The sequence below is a fragment of the Amblyomma americanum genome, chromosome 8 (assembly GCF_052857255.1).
Source record: "Amblyomma americanum isolate KBUSLIRL-KWMA chromosome 8, ASM5285725v1, whole genome shotgun sequence".
Taxonomy (NCBI): Eukaryota; Metazoa; Arthropoda; class Arachnida; order Ixodida; family Ixodidae; genus Amblyomma; species Amblyomma americanum.
In genome coordinates this window covers 13,094,582-13,114,528 of record NC_135504.1, presented here as the reverse complement: position 1 = coordinate 13,114,528, position 19,947 = coordinate 13,094,582, and the positions used below count along the sequence as shown (strand labels likewise).

The window sequence follows — 19,947 nt, the reverse complement described above, 5'->3', positions numbered from 1 at the left end:
CAAAAGTTGTCCGTTTCGTAGGCTGCGACAAAGAAAGAACACGTACTCACAGGTCTGCGATTTATAGCAGCCTTCGCTTTTTTTTCATTTGAGACTGAAGAGCAGAAAGTGATTCTTATTTAATTGATTTATTGTTTGCGCATCGTTTGGACCTACTGAGCTGCGTCACAAATTTATTTTCCTTTTGGTGGCTCAGTGGTTAGGGCGCTCGACTACTGATCCGAAGTTCCCGGGTTCGAAACCGACCGCGGCGGCTGCGTTTTTATGGAGGAAAAACGCTAAGGCGCCCGTGTGCTGTGCGATGTCAGTGCACGTTAAAGATCCCCAGGTGGTCGAAATTATTCCGGAGCCCTCCACTACGGCACCTCCTTCTTCCCTTCTTCTTTCACTCCCTCCCTTGTCCCTTCTCTTACGGCGCGGTTCAGGTGTCCAACGATATATGAGACAGATACTGCGCCATTTCCTTTCCCCAAAAACCAATTATTATTATTTTAACCTTGCTAGTTTTGATTAAAAATAGATCTTCTTTCCTTTTGTGCAAGGGTTTTTCCTGTTGTTATACGTATTATCTGCGTTGTTTTATTGCCACTCTTTCAGTTGGTAAGACTTTCTTTGCTTTTTTGTATATTTCTGTCCTAAATTTTTTGCTCCAATACTGTGATCTAGCTCTTCTTTATATTAATTTCCTGGTGCATTTCTGATATTAAATTTCTCTTTTTGATTGTTTGAATGTTTTTTTTTGCTTTTATATATGTTGCACCCTCACTTTGTTTCTCAAATAAACTCTTTTTTTCTTTGTCTTTCTCCAAACGCGTGCCAGCACAAATGCACTGGTTGCTCCTGGGCACTATATATAAATATTGATTGACCGAATGTTACTAATTCATCGTATTCTTACTGTCAATTGAGAAGGAAGACCAATTCATGAGGAGCCTGCAAGGCACTAGCTTTCGATGCATGGGGTCATTCTTGTGAGAGCAAAACTAACAAAATTTTACACCGACCAAAAGACTGCAGCAAGCTAAAGCCCTTTATAGGAATATGCGCGGATAACTGAATATTGGCAACCCCCTACCCTTGACCTTGAGGTAAGTGAAAAGAATTGGCAGCAAATTGCAGTTTTTTTTTATGCTGTCATCAACAGGCTCATTTTTTTTTCTTTTCGCTCAACTGGGGAGGTTATAGTAGGCTCATGACTAGAACGCTAACTTACCCTTTACACGCGTATCAAATCCTAGCAGAAATTTCAACTGCTGCATATTTTCTGCACTTGCATGGCATTTCTTTGCTTTAGTGAAAAGTTGGTTAAACTGAGTTCAAGATAGCTTAGCCGCGAAGAAAACAAAGAAAAGAGAGCCGTTTTCGGCAAGGATAAGTAAAGCGCATGTCTCTTTAAGTTCGAGATTTTAAAACTACCAGTCCGAAATCGACACAATCGCTTTGCAGAATCTGTACAGAACAATGTAATATAAACCGAAACCGCGGCCTTCGATTCGCGCCGAGAAGTTCACGCTAAAGTGAGCTCAATATCAGTATTCAAAAGTCGAATAACCGCCGTCATGGGACTAAAGGGCACCAGCATGCTGCGCAGTCGTCAGGGGTGCTCTGAACGCCGACACCTGTTCTACTCAGCGCATGCAACTTTTCGATCGCTTGAAAAGCTGTTGCATCTCTTAGCTGCGTTCAGAAAAGGTCACAGGGCGGCTAACACGAACAGCATAAGCTTGGTCAGCGTTGTCACTAAGCATTGTGGGGGTCGTATGGCAGCACTAAAAAAAGTTTTCCACATAAATTTTCGTCTTTGGTTTCTTGTTGAGCAGCTCCTGCCACAGAACATCGTACAACACATTTTTTTTATATTTCAATATACAAAAATCCTTACTGGCCCTGCCGGTTGTCGTATTTGCACCGCAAATATGAATTTTCTACAGTACTAAAACAGAACGCTTTCAAAGTGTTTTAAACAGGGAAGCGTTAAGTGAATAGCAAATCAAATGCCATTAGACTCACTGTGCCAAGCGTGTCGTTTGCGCGTTCGAACGACACGACAGCTTAGTAACGCGTTATCATTAAAAGGGTCTCTGGAGGCGCAGAGAAGCAGCAATCCTTGTTAGCTTCGAGGGACTAGACGGGTGGCTCGCGCAGGTACCAGGGGAGCGACTGCCTTCACGTGTGACTGGTGACGCGTGACCCGTGCTGTGTGTGAACCTTGTAACGCCATTACAACCTGCCCACCGTGGCAGGTGGTAACCTGTCCTCCGGATAGTGAGCAGATCTTCCATCGTAGCAGCTGGCAGTTCAATTATTGATTAATAGCAAGTGGTTGCTCGAGAAGAGTGATTTCTGGAGTGGACTGTGATGTGGACTGTGTGGAGTGATTGTGTGCATAGATGGTGACTGCGGGAGGGGAATATGTGCTATTATAAGAGACTGTGCGCATAGCGGGGTAGATGCGACAGGTTTTAGGAGATTATTAACATAGAAGGAACGCTACGGTGGAGCAATTGCCGACAGATAAAGCAACGCTAATCCCACCTTTAGCACTCAACACCTCAACTCAACTCAAGAGCACTCTCACAAGCCTCACCAGTGGTTATGTTTGGAACACCCACCTGTCGGGGTAGTGGCGTATCGCTTAACTGCTGCACCACTGGGCAGGAGGGGTATCAGGACCCTCCATCCGTTTATGAATGTAACGTAGAGAATGACCAGTTTCCCATATATGGGCATGAACTCATTAACACCCCCGCGTCACGTCTTAAGAGGGAGCTACAATGGAATCAGCAGCAACAGAAAATGCTAAGGAATTCAGTCGACCCACCGAGGATTTTAACAACTTTGTTTTTTGTTAGTTTTTCAGCACAGCAATGACGAAGTGTCAATAGCCTCGAATGTACCCCAAATAGAAGGCTGTGACCGGTAAACCGGCGCACCCAGAAGCTCTTCTAAGAACTTTTCAACTTGTTCGAACTCAATGAGTGAAGGATCTGCGACCAAAATGCGCCGGACAACTTTCAGTGAATTAGCACTGCCGTAAGCTTCATTGAGACCTCGTTCCAAGACTATCTGCACAATGTATTGAAATCGAAGTTGAACGCCGAATCACTCGTCACGTATCGGTATTTAGTTAGGACTGCTCTCCTAAGCGTCGCTTGTTGTTCCGCTAAAAGAATATGGTTCTGTCGCAGCTCTAGAGCGAAAGCGATGACTAATTATCGATGCGTTCAAGCTATCAAACACCATGATGGTACCGGATACATAGTGCTTGCTGAGTCCTCACTATTAATCAGTGATGAGTAGTGCTTCCAAGTGTCTGCTCATTTAAGCCTCGCTTTTCTTCGGAAGTTAACTGGCGCAAACGACTATATAGTCTGCTTCACTTGCAGCATCTGTCATGTAAAGTGTCGAACAGTTAGAGGAGCGCAGTTTTGACGCATGTTGTGTTTTTGACAATATTTCCGCAAAGTTTATCCACCCCAGAGCATTTCGGCACACTAAAGACCAACGCCTTGCAAATAACAAGCTTTTTGAAAGCCAGGTTGTCCTGGTTTACGACATCCTTTGTTTACAGCCTCTTAGTTTCGGCTCAGTCCGTAGAGCTAGAGTTGCAAAGAAAAAAATTACAGGAAAGAAGGATGCAAAGCCTGTGTAACGTTTCGAGTTTCGCAATAGGATTTTTGTTCTGTTTCAGCAAGACCTGTGAAATATGGGCTGCAATCAACCGCCGCCAGCTTTCCAACAAGCCCCTACAAATGTTTACTTGTCCTACGTACGACAGTTGCTTTTGCGTAAGTGAAGCGTCGTTGGCGAGGGTAATTGCAGGCCTAAAAAATGTGCGCTAAAATTTGTCGCGACGTCGCTTTCTGCAACCTCAACAACTTGCAGTTTTATTCGCTACCAGACGGAGAAATGAAAACTAACAAATATAAATAAACAACACGCAACAACCAATGCTTTTGTAAGCTCCGCAAAGCTGACACCTTTAGATGCAGCGCGCGAAAGGCAGAGGGCACCCAGGCTGGCAGTCATCACACTGCTGCTGGAAAGCACGCTAAAACTTTGACCACCACTAAGAGTCTCGAACAAAGCGAAATTGACCGCGCACAGTCGAACAGGGGCAGCTTTCACGTGTCGACAAATAATGGCGAACATTCCTGCCCGCGAGAAGAAAACCAAGCGGTTCTTCAAAGAACAAACATGAATTTCTGCAAGTAATCAGTACTGCAGCTTGTATCTTGCCCGCTGGCGGTGTATTCTTGACAACAGAGAAAAGATAAATTCAAGATGTAACAAGACTCACCACTGAGTAGCTAAGCTCTGATGAAATTAGCGTCAGAGTCAACGCAGATAGCTGGAAGCAGTGTCACGTTTGTTCAAGCCTGCATGTCCACTAATGCACCGAAGTAGCTGTCCTTCCGCCGCCGCAGCAGACGACTCCGGGAATTTCGCAGGCGACACCAGTTCCTTATCCGTCTACCCACGCCTCCGATCCAGCAGCAGAATACGACATAACGTTGCGCAGACGATGTCCAGGACGAGTGATCAATAAAGAACGTACAGGAGCAGTGGAGCACCGTACGGGAGCGGCGTCTGCGAGTTGGAGACTGATCTGCACTAACTCGCAGCCGGCGCTTTTCTATGCGGCGCCATGTGGCCCGGGAACTGCCCCTGGAGAAAGGGCGATGGAAGCAGCGAAGAGAAAAAAGCCAGCGCTGCAGACCTATAGATGGCGAGACAAGCGCCGGCATCGGAGCCAAAGAGGCTGAGGAGAGAGAGAGAGAGATAGGCTCGGAGATGAAAGTAAGGAGAGGTGGAGAGAAAGAAGTGCTTGGGGACTGCGTGAGGATTGTCGGCGGCAAGCAGGAGAGACAGTGGCCAGCGCCTCCTGACGGGATTGAAGAGAAACTGGCTGTCGCCGGTGCCGCCGATGTTGTTTCACACTTCTCTCAGCATTTAGCCTTCGCGCCGCAGCCGGTCTCCAAACGGGGAGCAAGAGTACGTGTCTTTCCGTCCTCGGCAAAGTTTCGCACGCTATGTCACATGACCAGTGTGTGAGTGCTCTTATGACACTGTGAGCGGAGATCGGTCGCTTTCTTCGTGTTGGCTATACTTCGCCACCTCGGTATTAATAGCGCTTGGGTGAGAGTGAGCGGCAGTTTATGTATAAAGCTGTAGTCCGCCAACGACGGGTTCGCTGGGCTCGAATGTCCTTCTGTGGAAAAAGGTCAAAGCTTACGGCGACTGGGGGGATGTTCATTGATAGAAGACCAGCCAGTGGATGAAAACCAAAAAAAAAATGTATCAGGCTGTTCCCGGCCAACAGCGTCCTTCAAGATTGCATTTCTCTTGCAGGTTTTCCAACCAACAACCAGACTTAACTCAGCTTTCTTGTCTTAGTAGCATGGAGGGCCTGTAATGGAGAGAAGCATAAGAGTAATTATTTGCATACGCGGGAAGGCATCCATCAGGTCACTGTACGTTTCTTTGAATGGAATACATTTTTTAGGGAAGCTTACCGAAAGTCAGGCAGCAAAATTTACAAATTAATGCCATCAATAACCGCGTCAAATATGGCGCCGTGATGAATTGCACACAGACGGAGGCGGTTCGCTCAGCACGTGTGGTGCACCCTTGAAAGGGTGCACTGCCGCAATATTGGTCATGTTGCGGAGAAACTAACGTCAGGCACCACCTTATTTTAATCAAGGTTGAAATGAAATTGGTTTTTGTGGAAAGGAAATGGCGCAGTATCTGTCTCACATATCTCGGCGGACACACTAACCGCGCTGAAAAGGAGATGATAAAGAAAGGAGTGAGAGGAGAAAGAGGTGCCGTAGTGGAGGTCTCCGGAATAATTTAGTGCACCTGGGGATCTTTAACGTGCAGTGACATCGCACAGCACACGGGCGCCTTTGCGTTTCGACTCAATCGAAACGCTGCCGACGCGGTCAAGTTTCAACCAGTGCGCTCTGGATCAGTAGCCGAGAGCCCTAATCACTGATCCACCGCGGTGGGTCAATGCACCGGGGCAAATCTCAAATCAAACGCAAATCTCAGAGCTCATAAAACTTGGCAACAGCCAGATTGAAGACGAGCTACCTGTGCGTATCTAGTTTCAGCATAACTGATTGGACAGAAAACGAAGGTGATGCCAGCGTCTACTTTTTTAGGTTTTTTGTTACTGTGATGCTGAGATAACTTAAAAAAATTAGCGGTGGTTTAGCTTTGGTTAAACCTGGAGTGACGCGATAGCTACAGCTGGCCGGGTGGAACTTGATCACGTGACCAACCACGTGACGAACCACGTGATCAGCCACTGCGCCGCGCCGCCGGCAGCTTCTGCGCACCACGTGACCAACCACGTGACAGCGTGGCGGTGCAGCCACAGGGTGGCGGCGCTGCCCCCGCTACGGCGCCGCCACGCTGAAGGCTCCAAATGCTACCGTAATGTAGCTATCACTACAAAACGCGTAACAGGACGGCAGGAAAGCTGGTTGCGACTGGTAACCACACATTCCACATTATATAACTATTATTCGTTCATAGTACTCAGCGTACAATTCAATGTGGTATCATGTGCTTGTAAATGTTACCTTCTGCTGTCTTTGTTGTAATAAAAAAATCGAATCAAGGCTGCGGCAGCCACTGGTCAATGGATGCAAATCGCTAAAGATGTCAGCGAGTCTGTGCATGTCATAGAACATCATATGGTGAAAATAAACCAGGCCGCTTAATGAGCCTTTTAGAGCCAGAAGGCATCTTAGGGAAGTTAAAGTCCGCAAACCATACCGTACCGTACCGTACTGTACTGTAGCTTACCATAGCTTACCATACCACATTATAGTGTACTACACTATGCATGCACCGTACATACCATATAATACCTTACGGTACTGTACCGTAGCATACCATACCACAGTGTAGTGTACCGTACCGTATAATACCATACCTGGCCATACCATACCGTACCATACCATACATATCATTACATACCATACCGTACAATACCATACCGTGCTCTATCCACCCGTAACATACCATACCGTACACCATGCCATATCAAATCCTACCATACCACACTGTACTTTACCCTATATTACGTATCATACCATACTATAGCATACCGTAGCATGGTATGGTACAATACGACCATTTTAATTGACAGCGGCCCCAGTCGAGCCTTCACATGGCTTTTAGGCTGTGTGTCTCTTGATATTTGTCGGTTATATTATAAACGTAAATTAATACGGAATGGAGGAAGCAGAGAAAAAACGAAGGAAAGAAGGTTGTAAACAAGCCGAATATAGAAGGAGAGACGAGTAGCAAGAAGGTTCTAAATAAACAAACGAAGAAAGAAAACAGAAGGAATGAAGGAAACGAAGAAAGAAGAATAGAAAGAGAAAGAAGGAAGTAAAAAGAAAGAACACTAAATTTGCGGTTGGTTGGGATTTAATTCGCAGAAATATACATTGCAATCGCAGTCATCTTTAAAATTTAGTAATGTTCTTCATAACAAAATTGGTGGAAAAATGTGCACCATTCTTGGAAGGCTGTGATGCATGACAAGAAGCACAAATAACAAAAGGCCTGAAGTGATAAATCAGAAGCAATGACAACAGTGTTTCAGTTTCCTCTGAAAAGCTTGTGTAATAGATCATTTCACTTTTGATACTTCTTTTCAAGAGAACATTGATTGTTTTAGTGCTTATTTTACTGCTCACGCCTGGAAAGAATTGACACATGTGAAAAAGAATCATTGCCACGTAAGAAAAACCGAAAAAAACAGTGGATATCAGAGCGAAGAAAAAGATAGCTTTGTCACTTGGTTTAAAGAGAGAACGGGCGTTATAGGAAATCTGAAGTAGAAAAGATTAACTTATAACACCGCGGCAGAGACAGACAGAAACTGTTTTTCTGCCAAATACATAACACGATTTCGAGTCGGCCTAAATTCTTGTCCGTAGCAGGATTCCATTCCTTATTTTTATACAACCCTCGTAGCGTCGTGAATAGGTACCATGCCTGGGCTAGATTTTCGGTAAAAGCAATCTGGTTACTTGCGCGTTCAAAACGTGTATACACTGCGTCGTTAAGCCGATATCTTGTGCAGAATACTTCCAACGAAGGAGAAAAAAATTCACGCGTTGTGGCATAATTTCAGCTCCATTCCGTTTCTTTGAGGGTGGATCTCTTTTCAACCCTGTTCATTTGTATTCTGGTGCCTGAAGGAAAATTTTTCTTTGTGACTACACATTGGCGGGCATCACAATCCGAAGAGCTTCTTACTGCTTATATCTTTAGATAAATTATTTCCTCACTTCTTTGGAATAGCCTTGCGAATGTCCTGAAACATTACGTTTGCCGAAGAGACGAGGTGTTTCCGGTTCCCGCTAAGCTATTCACTGCGCAAGAGTCTGCATTGTTTTCTTGTTATACAAAAAGCGTTTACAAGTTCAAAACAAGCAGTATTTTTTTCTGCGATTTTCTGAACGAATATTTACGCTACTTTTTGCTCTTTTGTAGCGCCTCTGTGTTGAAAAAAATTCCCGAAAGCCTCGAGCACGATAGAAATTGTAGCCGGCATTGCATATGAGTTCGTTTTTCAATTTGCCTAAGGGTTTGGTGCACACACCGTGCACCAAACCCTTTGAAGACGGATAAACGTTTCGTGGTGATAAACTTGCGCAGAAAACCGTCCCTTCTTGGACTCTTTCGTTTCGATACCCCAAGGTGCTTAATCTTTTTGTCCTATTTCAATACTCAAGTTTGTTTCCTTTGCCTTGTTCAGCGACGATGCAATTTTTTATTTTTATGCGCGTTATGTTTTGTCCTGTTATGACGTTAGCCGCCCACTGCCTCCACTGTCTTGTAGCAAAGTGCCAGCGTCCTGAGGCGTCGTGGTCGTCTTCGTCCCAAACTAATTCATTTGCGACAACTTGCAGGAAACAAAGCCAATGCAAAACGTCAAGCTCAGCGAGAGCGACAGTAATGAGAATTTGTTCACGATTTGTCGTACGGCATTTCATTCAGAAAGCATACGAAAAAAATGATGGCGTCATAAACTCTGACTGTCTATAGCCTCGGGTGAAAGGTCTGAGGAAGTTTTGCTTCGGCTTTCGTTACGCCTTCCAGAGAAAGAAAGAAAAATGCGGGAAAGTTCGCTGAAGTGTTTTTTTATTCATAACATTATTTCTTCCCTTTCGAGAACACAGTCCGAGTTTAAAAAGCATGACTTTCTATCTCTTCTTATTATCCTCAGCGAACATGATGAAACTCTGATGCTGTACAAATTTATACGTGAATTTTGTCAGCTCCGGTATGTGCAGGTATTTCCCGAAACTTAGTCTCCAAGTTTAGTGTACTGAGGTGCTCAAAGGCGTCTTGCAAATGTCACTCTGCCAATGTTAATGTATTGAAGAATTAAAAGACATAAGTTAAGGGACTCGCTCGGAGTTCCCTCCGTCTAAATATTAACATTAAACAGATTTCTAAACGATTTTTGAGAGAATGAACTTGGAAGGCTCCCTTCTGGCTCACACGCATGCAATGATGAATGCATCCATCGCAGCCGTAACCAGCTGCCTATTTAGCTTGACGTGACCTTGTGACGTGTACGGAATGCATCATAGCAACTAAACTTCCCCCTTCGAAGAGCCGCTCAGGAGTCGCTTCAGCGAAAATAAAAGTAAACACGAGCGCAACTGTAACGTAAATGGGGAATTCTCACGCTCCTGCTGCTTGAACTGCCTTCCTGTTTTAGAAGCCCTGGCTGCAGGAAAACATATGACACATACAGATTTATGGCCCCAGACCGGAATGGAGGAACAGGCAAGCTGCGGTGGTATACACTAGATTTAACCTAAGCGTGAAGATGTTTCCGCCCGCGCGCGTGTTGTAAGCCGAACTTGTTGCTAGCAGGAGTGTCTGGTTCAGCTCCTGGATGCCGAAAATAAGGGCGGATCTTGAGACGGTACGTATCTTTCTTTCTTTCTTTCTTTCTTTCTTTCTTTCTTTCTTTCTTTCTTTCTTTCTTTCTTTCTTTCTTTCTTTCTTTCTTTCTTTCTTTCTTTCTTTCTTTCTTTCTTTCTTTCTTTCTTTCTTTCTTTCTTTCTTTCTTTCTTTCTTTCTTTCTTTCTTTCTTTCTTTCTTTCTTTCTTTCTTCCTTCCTTCCTTCCTTCCTTCCTTCCTTCCTTCCTTCCTTCCTTCCTTCCTTCCTTCCTTCCTTCCTTCCTTCCTTCCTTCCTTCCTTCCTTCCTTCCTTCCTTCCTTCCTTCCTTCCTTCCTTCCTTCCTTCCTTCTTTCTTTCTTTCTTTCTTTCTTTCTTTCTTTCTTTCTTTCTTTCTTTCTTTCTTTCTTTCTTTCTTTCTTTCTTTCTTTCTTTCTTTCTTTCTTTCTTTCTTTCTTTCTTTCTTTCTTTCTTTCTTTCTTTCTTTCTCTCTTTCTCTCTTTCTTTCTTTCTTTCTTTCTTTCTTTCTTTTTCTTTCCTCCTTTCTTTCTTTTTCTTTCTTTCTTTCTTTCTTTCTTCCTTCCTTCTTTAAACACATGTTTTCTCTACCTTTCTTCTTCATCGTTCGTTCAGTCCTTTTGTCTTTTTTTCTTTCTGTTTCATTTCTATAAGGGTATTCATTTTTATTTCCTCTTTTAATTTTCTCCTTATTTCCATCTTAACTTCCTCTCAGGTTTCCGTTATTTGTTTATCTTTTACATCATTTTCTTCCTTGATTTCTTAATTGCCTTCCTCTCTTGTTTCTTCCTTTCATTATGCTTCGCAGAAAGTCATGTATTTTTATTGCTTCTAATTGTTCTAGATGTCCTGAAAAGAACGCAAGAAAAGTCACTGTACCGATTTCATAAAGATATATAAAGAATTAGTACGAAGCTCTTCCAACGACGGAGTGACACTTATTTTCTAGTGATACTCAGGATATATTTCTCTTCCGACAAGTATTCAACGCAACCGCCAACAGTAAAATGGGTAACACAAAAGCCACATCAAAATTCCTTCCAAACCCGTTTCAGCATGCCGCGGTCCACTGTCTGCACTGCTGTTTTTTTTGTTATTGGCTATTTAAGCTCACACGGGGGGTGGGCAGCGGCAGGAGAAAATTTGTCTGTTCGTAGAATGGTTTCGCGAATTCGGTGACACAAAGCGCCTTTTGTTCAAGTGTCGCCATTCAGATCGTGAACGTGCAAGCAAATGCGATGTTCGGCGGTGACGTCTCTACGGTGGTGTCAGAGGCATAACGGGCCGCACGCCGATCGGGCCACACGGGCGAATACAGCGAGACAAGACGGCGTGCCTTCGCGGTATAGACTCTTGTTATTCGAAATCTACTGAATCCTACTACATCTGCGCTGACTATGCGCAAGCATACGCCGACGATCATGTAGAAGCTTAACGTGTACAATGGGCGACATGGAAACCCTCCCAAAGCTTGCGAAGATGTTTTATGACAGCTCTGGTTACCAGGGCACCAGGAAAAAAATCACTCAAGAGACATATGTAACCACAGTCCATAAATGGATTACCGGGCGTATAATGACGCTTTTCCCGAACCCGCATTGCTGTCTTTCTGGGAATTTGCAGGTGGGGCAGGGACTGACTTTCGCATGTAACATATTCAGCTTCTTTTCCCTCCCCCACAACAAACCCTTCGTGACAGATCTATTTAATAACGGCTACACTCTTCTTCTAGTGAATTCTTCTAGTAAACCAAAAGCATGTAGGATGGCACAAGCCTAGACGCTATTAAAGCGTGATGGTTGGCCTCTGACGGGCAATTACGGCCTAGGACCGATTTGAGGAATATCAAATCTGAGTTAAATACCCCGAAATTTAGTTGCTCAGTTCGGAGAGGGGTGCGACTTGATCGATTCTTCTTTACAGCTTTTCCCCATTTTTATGTGAGGTAACTCTTTCAGATGAGTCCTCTCCATTTTACTCGGTATTTAACGCGCGCCTTTTCTGTTTCGTCACCCTTAGGTCCGAGACCACATTATCTTGTCTTCCCTGCTTAGGTCGCCCTATAGTCATCTTCCCACTGACTTCAATCTCTATCACTGTTGAAATGCCTAAACTTGATGCAGAATATTTATATTCGAAGAAAATGTCGCAGCACACTTGTAGTTAAGCAGTGTCTTTTTAAATCGCATATTTATTCTAAAATGCTTACTCTACCTACCTACTGGACAAATGAAGTTGTTTTTTGAGAACTTGGCACCAGAGAAGTTGTGGACTCTATATGTGTTGAAAATTAAATTGCGGATTTTATCATGAAGTTTTACATTTAACAGAAAAGTAAGAGAGCATTAGATTCTTTTCCAACTCAAGTGATCGGATTGCCCAAAAAACTTCGGACATCCGCAACCGGAAATTCTTTTTAACAAGCAGAGAAACGCAGCTTCTCTTGGAGGGCTTCGGAGTAATCTATGCCTGGTGGGATTTGTAAGACATCCACTGGATGTTGAGTACAAAAGCTTTTTCTGCATTTCGCATTCATTCAATTGAGGCTGGAGCGGTCGCAAAAAGATTTCGAACAGCGGAGCTTAAATAGGAGGCGCGTAACGCCCAGTGGTAGTGCATATGGGGAAAAAGGACTTTTATTTCTTGGTTGTTTGTGGAAAAAAAAAGGTTTGTCAAATAAATTATCTCCAAAAGTAGAATCATTTCATGTTCCACTCTCTCACAATCTTATGCGCTTACGAACCGCCTGTTAGCGTCTTCGCTAGTTCGCTTTTGCCACTAATGCGATTATCCGTCAGTTTCCAATCTCAATGTCTTTGCGCATGATTCTCAAGAATTGTGAACAGTCTCCTATTTCCTAAACAGCGTTGATAAAAAAGAAACTTTTAAAGAAATCTGCAGTTTAAGGCTACGTTTTACGCTGGAAGCATCATTCTTTTTCCTTACTGAGAACTCGAGCTTTGAAAGTTTGTTCCTCAAGAGACGAGGCCGAGCATTTGGTTGAAGTTTGAACAGTCGCTTGAAATTTACACTGCGCTAAAGGAAACGTGGCGGTGGGGAACGCTGTTAAACATCGCTGCGCATTTACATAGCACGGTTCGAAACTGTCTTTTGTCCTACTAAGCCTGCAAATTTTCGTACGCAAAAATTCTAAATATTTTATGACCGACAACGCATTTATTCCTTAGCTTCTAATGACGCTGCATTAAAAAAGAAAGCATCTGAATGAGACACTTAATATGGTGAAGCTTTAATCGATGGTCGGCTAGAGTAATAAACGAGACCAAAAGAAACTAAGGACCGCCGAGAGCATGGATCATAAGATTCCATGTAAAATATGGTCAGTAGCCAGGAATGTGATACGAAAGAAAACTAGCATAGGGGAGATCACGGATGGCCAACAGTAATAAGAATTAACTGGTTCAGGAAAGGCATTTTGCTTGAGTAGAGCGCATTCCTGGAGTTGTTGTTCGGATTATAATGATTATAGTGGTCATGAACAATGCCGGGTTGTGCCAAACAGAACGTTTCTTTTGTTCACTGTGCTTTCTGACGGAGCACGTAATACCGAGTTTTTTATTTAATCAAACCATGGCGCTGATTTCTATGCATGCATGATGTCAAGAGACGGCGTTATACATTCGCCTAATCTATAATTCTGTTATCTGGGAAAGTTTAGTTTAGCCAACGACGTGCAGCTGAATTTTCAGTAAAGATGAACCCCTATGTAGCTTTATGGCAATAATGCTTTATTGCAGGTAAAAAAAGCATGCTGGCAAATAATTATATGTGTGCGCGGATTCTAACTATTGAGGGCAGTTTTTATACTCTCATTGCTTATCTCTTAGCGTAATGCATAGAACGACCGTTGAAGCCGTGTCGACGTCCTTCGGTGGTTGTCTTCCCCAAAGCTGGAGCGGGGACTGAATCGCTTAGTGAAATTGCACTATTCGCAAACATTCCACGAGAGCTCTCAGCATCTACAGGCGCTTTTCAGTCCTGGTAGGTTTCATTATAAGGTCTTTGGGTGTCGTTTCTTGGCACAAAGCCGTTCAATTGTACGTTTGAACACTGAAGACAGAGAGCGAAGGTGTGTGCTGGCGTGATGCCAGGACAGATTGGATCATGAGCGTGCGTGCACTTTCCTAGTGTTTTGCTTAGCACGACTGCTATTAGCACCTGTAATCACAATATCACGGTCTAGGCTATGTCTTGACCGAAGTTGGGGACAGCTCTGACGGGAGAAGACCGGCTGGCATACAAAACGTAAAAAGTTATAATGCACAAGGCAACTACTTGTCTCTACAAGCGCGGAATGCGATAAAAACCTGCATGATGATAAAACCGACATGATGTATTGAAGTAGCATTACTGGTATCACCACACCATATCATCTTCACAAGCCCACTTACATCTAATGCAGAGAAAATACCTCTCCCATTGACGAAGGCGGTCCATCGCCAGCTGTGTATCCCATGCTTGCAAACTTCAAAACCTCATCCGCTATCCTAACTTTGCCGATCCCTGCTGCGTCTACTTTCGCTTGGAACCAACTTGCTATCATGGAGAAGCCATTGCCTATCGTATTTCCTTCCCATTGCATATCCTGCCCATAACCATTTCCTGTCCAGAGTTACAGCTGGGATACCGTATGCCGTCGTTTGTTCCTAAGCCCACTTTACCCTCGTCCTTTCTCTTAATGTTACCTCTATCACTTTTGTTCCGTAGCTCACTGCGTAGTCCGCAATTTGGTGTCAAGCCATTTTACTGGTCTTCAGGTCTTTGTACTAATTAAAGGGGTTCTGGCGAGATACACCTGTTGCATACTTTCCTCTAGAGGGAAATTGCTATACTAACAATGCCCAAGTCTAGGCACCCTCCAATTACTTATTTCCACGCCTTTTTTTTGTTTGCTGAGTGAGACAGCCGTTCTTTGCCGTTTCGATGCCCAGCTGCCGTTAGGGCTTCGCTAACAATGACTGCCTTCATTTTGTTCACTGAAAAGGCTGCACCAGTGCCGTGTTGAGATGCGCGTCAAGAAATGTGCCACCTGTTGGTGATTTCCACGGTTGAGAAGGGGCCTTGAAGCGCAGAAGTTACCGTCATTAACAATCGCACTCACTACATTTTTTTTTTTCACGCCGAACTTAATTCATGCGCTGAAGGAAAGTGACGCGCACGCAAAAACTTCTTATCTAGCAGCGGAATATTGCGACCTTCGCAGCGACTGGACAGTGCTGTAATAATCTCTGGCGCTGCGCAAATAATTTCGCCTTCATCGCCGGGTTATAGCAATTCTCTTTTTTTTTGTTCGTGAGCGGTTACGCATAGATCAATGGCCTTTCCTTGCGTGTTTTTTTTTCTGCGCTGCCGCCAGCAGCGAAGTCCGAAAAAAGAAGAACTTTACTTGGCTGGATTGCCAATTTCAAGGGACGCACTCAAACAAAAGTTTCTTGGTGAGACGCTGAGAATCATCAAACTTAATATTTAGTAAAATCGCCTGTGACAAAAAATGGCAGACCCCCAATGGGGATCAGTTTAATTCAAGGGCAAGAAATTGAAGTATTAAAATGCCAGTGATAATGATCTACGCTCGGTACTTCACTATAGGTGCTGTCATCGCAGTTAAAAAAAAACAACTGATTTTTCAATGTAATCATCATAATTTTTGGGGGAGTTTTCTGCAGTCTTTTGTTTTCGCTATAGAAAAGACTTCTGCTTTAGTTATGCATTTTTTAAGAAGTTTCGCGCAGAAAATCCAATTACCACGTGTTTGCTTCCCGCCGATTGGAAGTGCAAACAGAACAGGAATGACGGCAGCAGCGAGGGGACGCATCAGCAGGCGCCGTATGCAAATGAAAGCTCACAACATTTACTCATGCACGGACGAGGAAAACAGACAAAAAATATACCTTTCTTTTCCTATGCGAAGAAAAAAGCTGCTCTTGAAAGTATTTGCATGCGAAAAAATTGAAGTGCATGCAAATTAGTTTTCTGTGCCTTTAAGACCATCGCTGATGTTAGCGCGGCTGCACGGAATGGCTTTCCTAAAAACTTCTGTGAATGTTTTGACCTGAAGAGCATCGAAAGTTTGTTAGAATTAAAAAGGAATTCAAAGGCGGAAGAATTATACACGCTTAATGGAGAGGGTACCAAGGCAGGCAGATAAAAAAAAACGACAGTTAACACCAGGCATGTTTGAAATAACGTGATTTTGTTGAATTCGTATTAAATAACGGCTAATTAAGACAGCCAGCTGGGCCAATTTCTCATTTTTTTTCCGAACACCAACCGCTAATGATGTGGCGTCAGGTCACATCTCCTCATGTACCTGACCAGATCACATTCACTCATAACCTTAGATAGGGCAGTAAGTCGCTTAATCTTCCACCACTGCTCTCGGCCGGTGTATTTTGATGACTTAAAACCAATTTTTTTTCTCGTGCATCGTGATTGACTTGAACGATGCCATTCCCCTCTGTTCTCTGTTCTTTGCTCATGCTGTCCTCACGTGATAAAACGGTGAATAAGCTCCTCTTTTCAATCATAGTAAGCATGCACCCACCACCATGGCCCGCCACCCACCATGACCCACCGCCGTCTTTTGCGCTGATACTCTCAATAGTATATTAATGAGGTCGTTCTGATGGAAGCTCTAGAAAAAAATTTCCAACAACCTAGACTCCTAGTGCAGGTCACATCATGAAACCGTGTATAGGCAAATTGCGATGGGATTCAGTCTTTGTATGAGACGACAAGTATAGTCTTTCCGCCTGTTTCCGGTGGATGCCACTCTCATCATCCCCATCATCATCATCAGCCTCACTACGCCCACTGCAGTGCCACAGCCTCTCCCATGTCTCTCCAATTAACCTTGTCCTGTGCCAGCAGCGGCCACCCTACTGGCGCAGAAGGCAATTGGATTCAACTCCGTTACCCTTAAGGACCAGCGCTTATCTTGCCTTCGCATAACATGCCCTGCCCAAGCCGATTTCTTCCTCTTGATCTCGGCTAGGATATCATTAACTCGAGTTTCTTCCCTCACCCACTCTGTCGGCTTCCGGTCCCCTAACGTTACACTTATCATTTTTCTTTCCATGGCTCGCTGCGTTGTCTTTAATTAAGCTGAACTCTCTTCTTTAGCCTTCACGTTTCTGCCCCGTAGGTGAGTACCGGTTAGATACAGGTGCTGTATACTTCTCTCTTCAGGGGTGTCGGTAAACGGCCATTCATGATCTGAGAGAACCTCTCATATGCGCTCAACCCCATTATTATTCTTCTAGTTATTCCCCTCTCATGATGCGGATCAGCGGTCACTACCTGGCCTAAGTAAACGTATTCTTTTACCACTTCCAGCACCTCGCTACCAGTCCTGAACTGCTTTTCGCTTCCCAGACAGGTCAACATTACTTTGATTTTTTTTTAGCACATCAATCCTTAGACTGACCGTTCTCCTGAGTTTGTCTAGCGCTTTGATCGTGCTTTGCAATTCATCTCCTGAATGACTCAGCAAGACAATGTCATTAGCAAAGCGCAGATTACTAAGCTATTCTCTATTAACTGTTATCCTCAACAGTTCCCACTCCAGGCCCCAGAACACCTCCTGTAACAGGCGGTTTATAGCATTGGCGAGAATCGTATTTTTCTGCCTCAAACCATTTTTCATTGAAATTTTACTGCTGAATTTATGGAGAACATTAGTAGCAATGCAGTCATAGATAACTTCCAGTTTTCTCACAAAAGAGTCTTGTACACCGTAATCCCGCAATACCTGCATTTTTATTTTTAACACGAAATAATGTCGCGTGTCCACACATATGATACATTCCTGAAAGCGCCCTCCTCTTGTTTGTCGCCACTTTCTACGTAGTAGAGCAACAACGTGGGCAACGAAGCAGTCGTTCTTGTGAAGGGCTCACGGTTCACTTCCACCTCCTGGGGTTATATAAAGGGATACCGAGGACAAAGTAAAGTTCGCATGTGCTTATATATTACTGCGTTAATTACTGCTAATTGCACTGCGTAAATACAAGGAGAGTATTTTAACTGAAAGCCAAGCTTTTCATAGGTTAGAACATTTCAAGAAATGAAATGAAGGGGTGGCCGCCACCAGCCGTTTTTACAAACGAACTGCGGTGGCGTCAAGGCGAAATTTTTAGATGCAGATCTTCAAGGTTAGTGTACGTAACCATTCATGTCCCGAGAGAACTTACGGAACCCTTTTCTGCCTTGCCATCGGGAGTTTGGAAACGACTGCCGAGAAAAAAGGCTCAATTTTTAAATGACATTTACTAAGCCATAAATGCGTCTTTTGACAACAAACAAACCTGGGCGTTGCAAGAACAAGGCAAAGGATTGATTGCTGTTAACATCAAAAATGTGCGAAGTTGTTTTCAGCGGCTCTTTAACAGGTACAATTATCGCAGAGCGCATGGGTGGGATTCTGCATTTCGCCCCGCTGAAATGCAGTCACCGTGGCCTGGATTCTATCCTGCGACGTCGTGTTCGGTAGTGTACAAGAGGGCTACTGAGCCGTATATACCCTGCAGGTACGGAACTTATCAAAATATACAGCCTATGTTCTTCTTCTAAGTCATCTAGTGCGGACATCTAGAAACCTTGGTACTCTTTATATCCAGAGGTTTTATGACCATTGTTTCTCTTATATTCAAAGGATTTAGAACAGTGATGATGCAAAACAATCAGCACTGTGCGGATGGGACGCAAGCATCGGGGCCAGCAAATTTTTGACAGAGGGCTCACCCACTCGATAGCACCGTAAGCATTCACCAATAATTTAATGTGGCTTTAGGTTTAGCCTCAAGGAGTTGCAGTGCATAAGTGTCATTTCAAAAGCCAACAGGAAACGAAAATAGCTAAGCGAAAAGAGGACACGTTAGAAGACTGGAAGCAAAATCAGAAGAAAACCTCACAACATAGCAAAACTTAAGGTTGCAAAGACGGCCTGTTAGAAAACCAGCTAAATCAGCGAATATGCGGCATCAAACGAAGACATCAAAAAGCAAAGGAAAATAAGACGTTGCGCAGAGAACAGTGCAGGAAAGAAAATAGGAAACAGCATCCCCTGAGGCTTTACGGGGCGGGAGGTGCGGGATGAGCGGTCAAACCTCTCGGCAGATAAAAAGCAGCGCAGTTTCGAGTTAACTCAATCCAGTGCCCGTGTCAGTGGCACCATCTATCGTCACGTTGCCACAGCCTTGATTCGTGCTCTACGTGCTCGGCCGGGTTGGATCTTCACCGAAACAGCTCCGCAGCCACACTCTTTCTTCTGTTTGTCCTCTTTGCAGTATCGCTTCTCTGCGACCTCTTGCGGTTATTTCCTTTTCCGGGAATTCTCGGCGTCCGCTCAAGTGAAGACGTCTTAAGAGGAAGAGAGAGAAAAGAATGTCAGAGAAACAGGATGCGGATACGTGGATTCAGTCGCCTGACAGAAAGCTCGTTATCGCCAAGTGGCGCAGTGCCATGGCTTGCCCGGAGCCTACAGAGCGCCTCACAGATGAAAAAAGAGGGAGTGGGCGAAGAGAGCAGTCTATATAGGCAAAAGGTGAACACGAACAAGCTGCCAGAAGGGCACCCAAACAACTGCACCGTGACAGGCAGCTAAATAAAAATAAAAAGGAGTGGAAAGCGAGAGCGAGCAAGACAGCGCGCTGTATCGACCGGTCATAGCGTTCTTGTCGGATCTTCTTACACACAAAGGCTTTGTACACAGTCGGCGACAGACAGACCTGGTTCCGAGAAAAGCCGTGACGGGATGTATTCATATCTTCATATATGTTTTCATCTCGCTCTTCGCTTTGTTCTCGCTTTTAGAGCTCGGATATCTCTACATACGAAGTGGTCTGGTGCCGGCACGGCTCAAATCTGTTCCTTGTACCTGTCGTGCGCGTAACCTTAGGAGGCCATCCTGAAAATGGAGGTTTTGAATTTATGCGGCCAGTTGGACTACATACGCTCGTGTC

The 19,947-nt window shown here is 44.2% G+C and overlaps 1 protein-coding gene across 1 annotated transcript in view; it reads right to left on the bottom strand.

Annotated features, from left to right (window-relative positions):
- The window catches only part of LOC144100048 (GTP-binding protein Rhes-like), a 64,338-nt gene extending 59,729 nt beyond the window's left edge, over nucleotides 1-4,609 (bottom strand). The window contains exon 1 of the mRNA XM_077633097.1: nucleotides 4,301-4,609. The gene's annotated coding sequence lies outside the window, so the exon portion shown is untranslated. The remainder of the gene's footprint in view (nucleotides 1-4,300) is intronic.
- Between the last annotated feature and the right edge of the window lie 15,338 nt (nucleotides 4,610-19,947).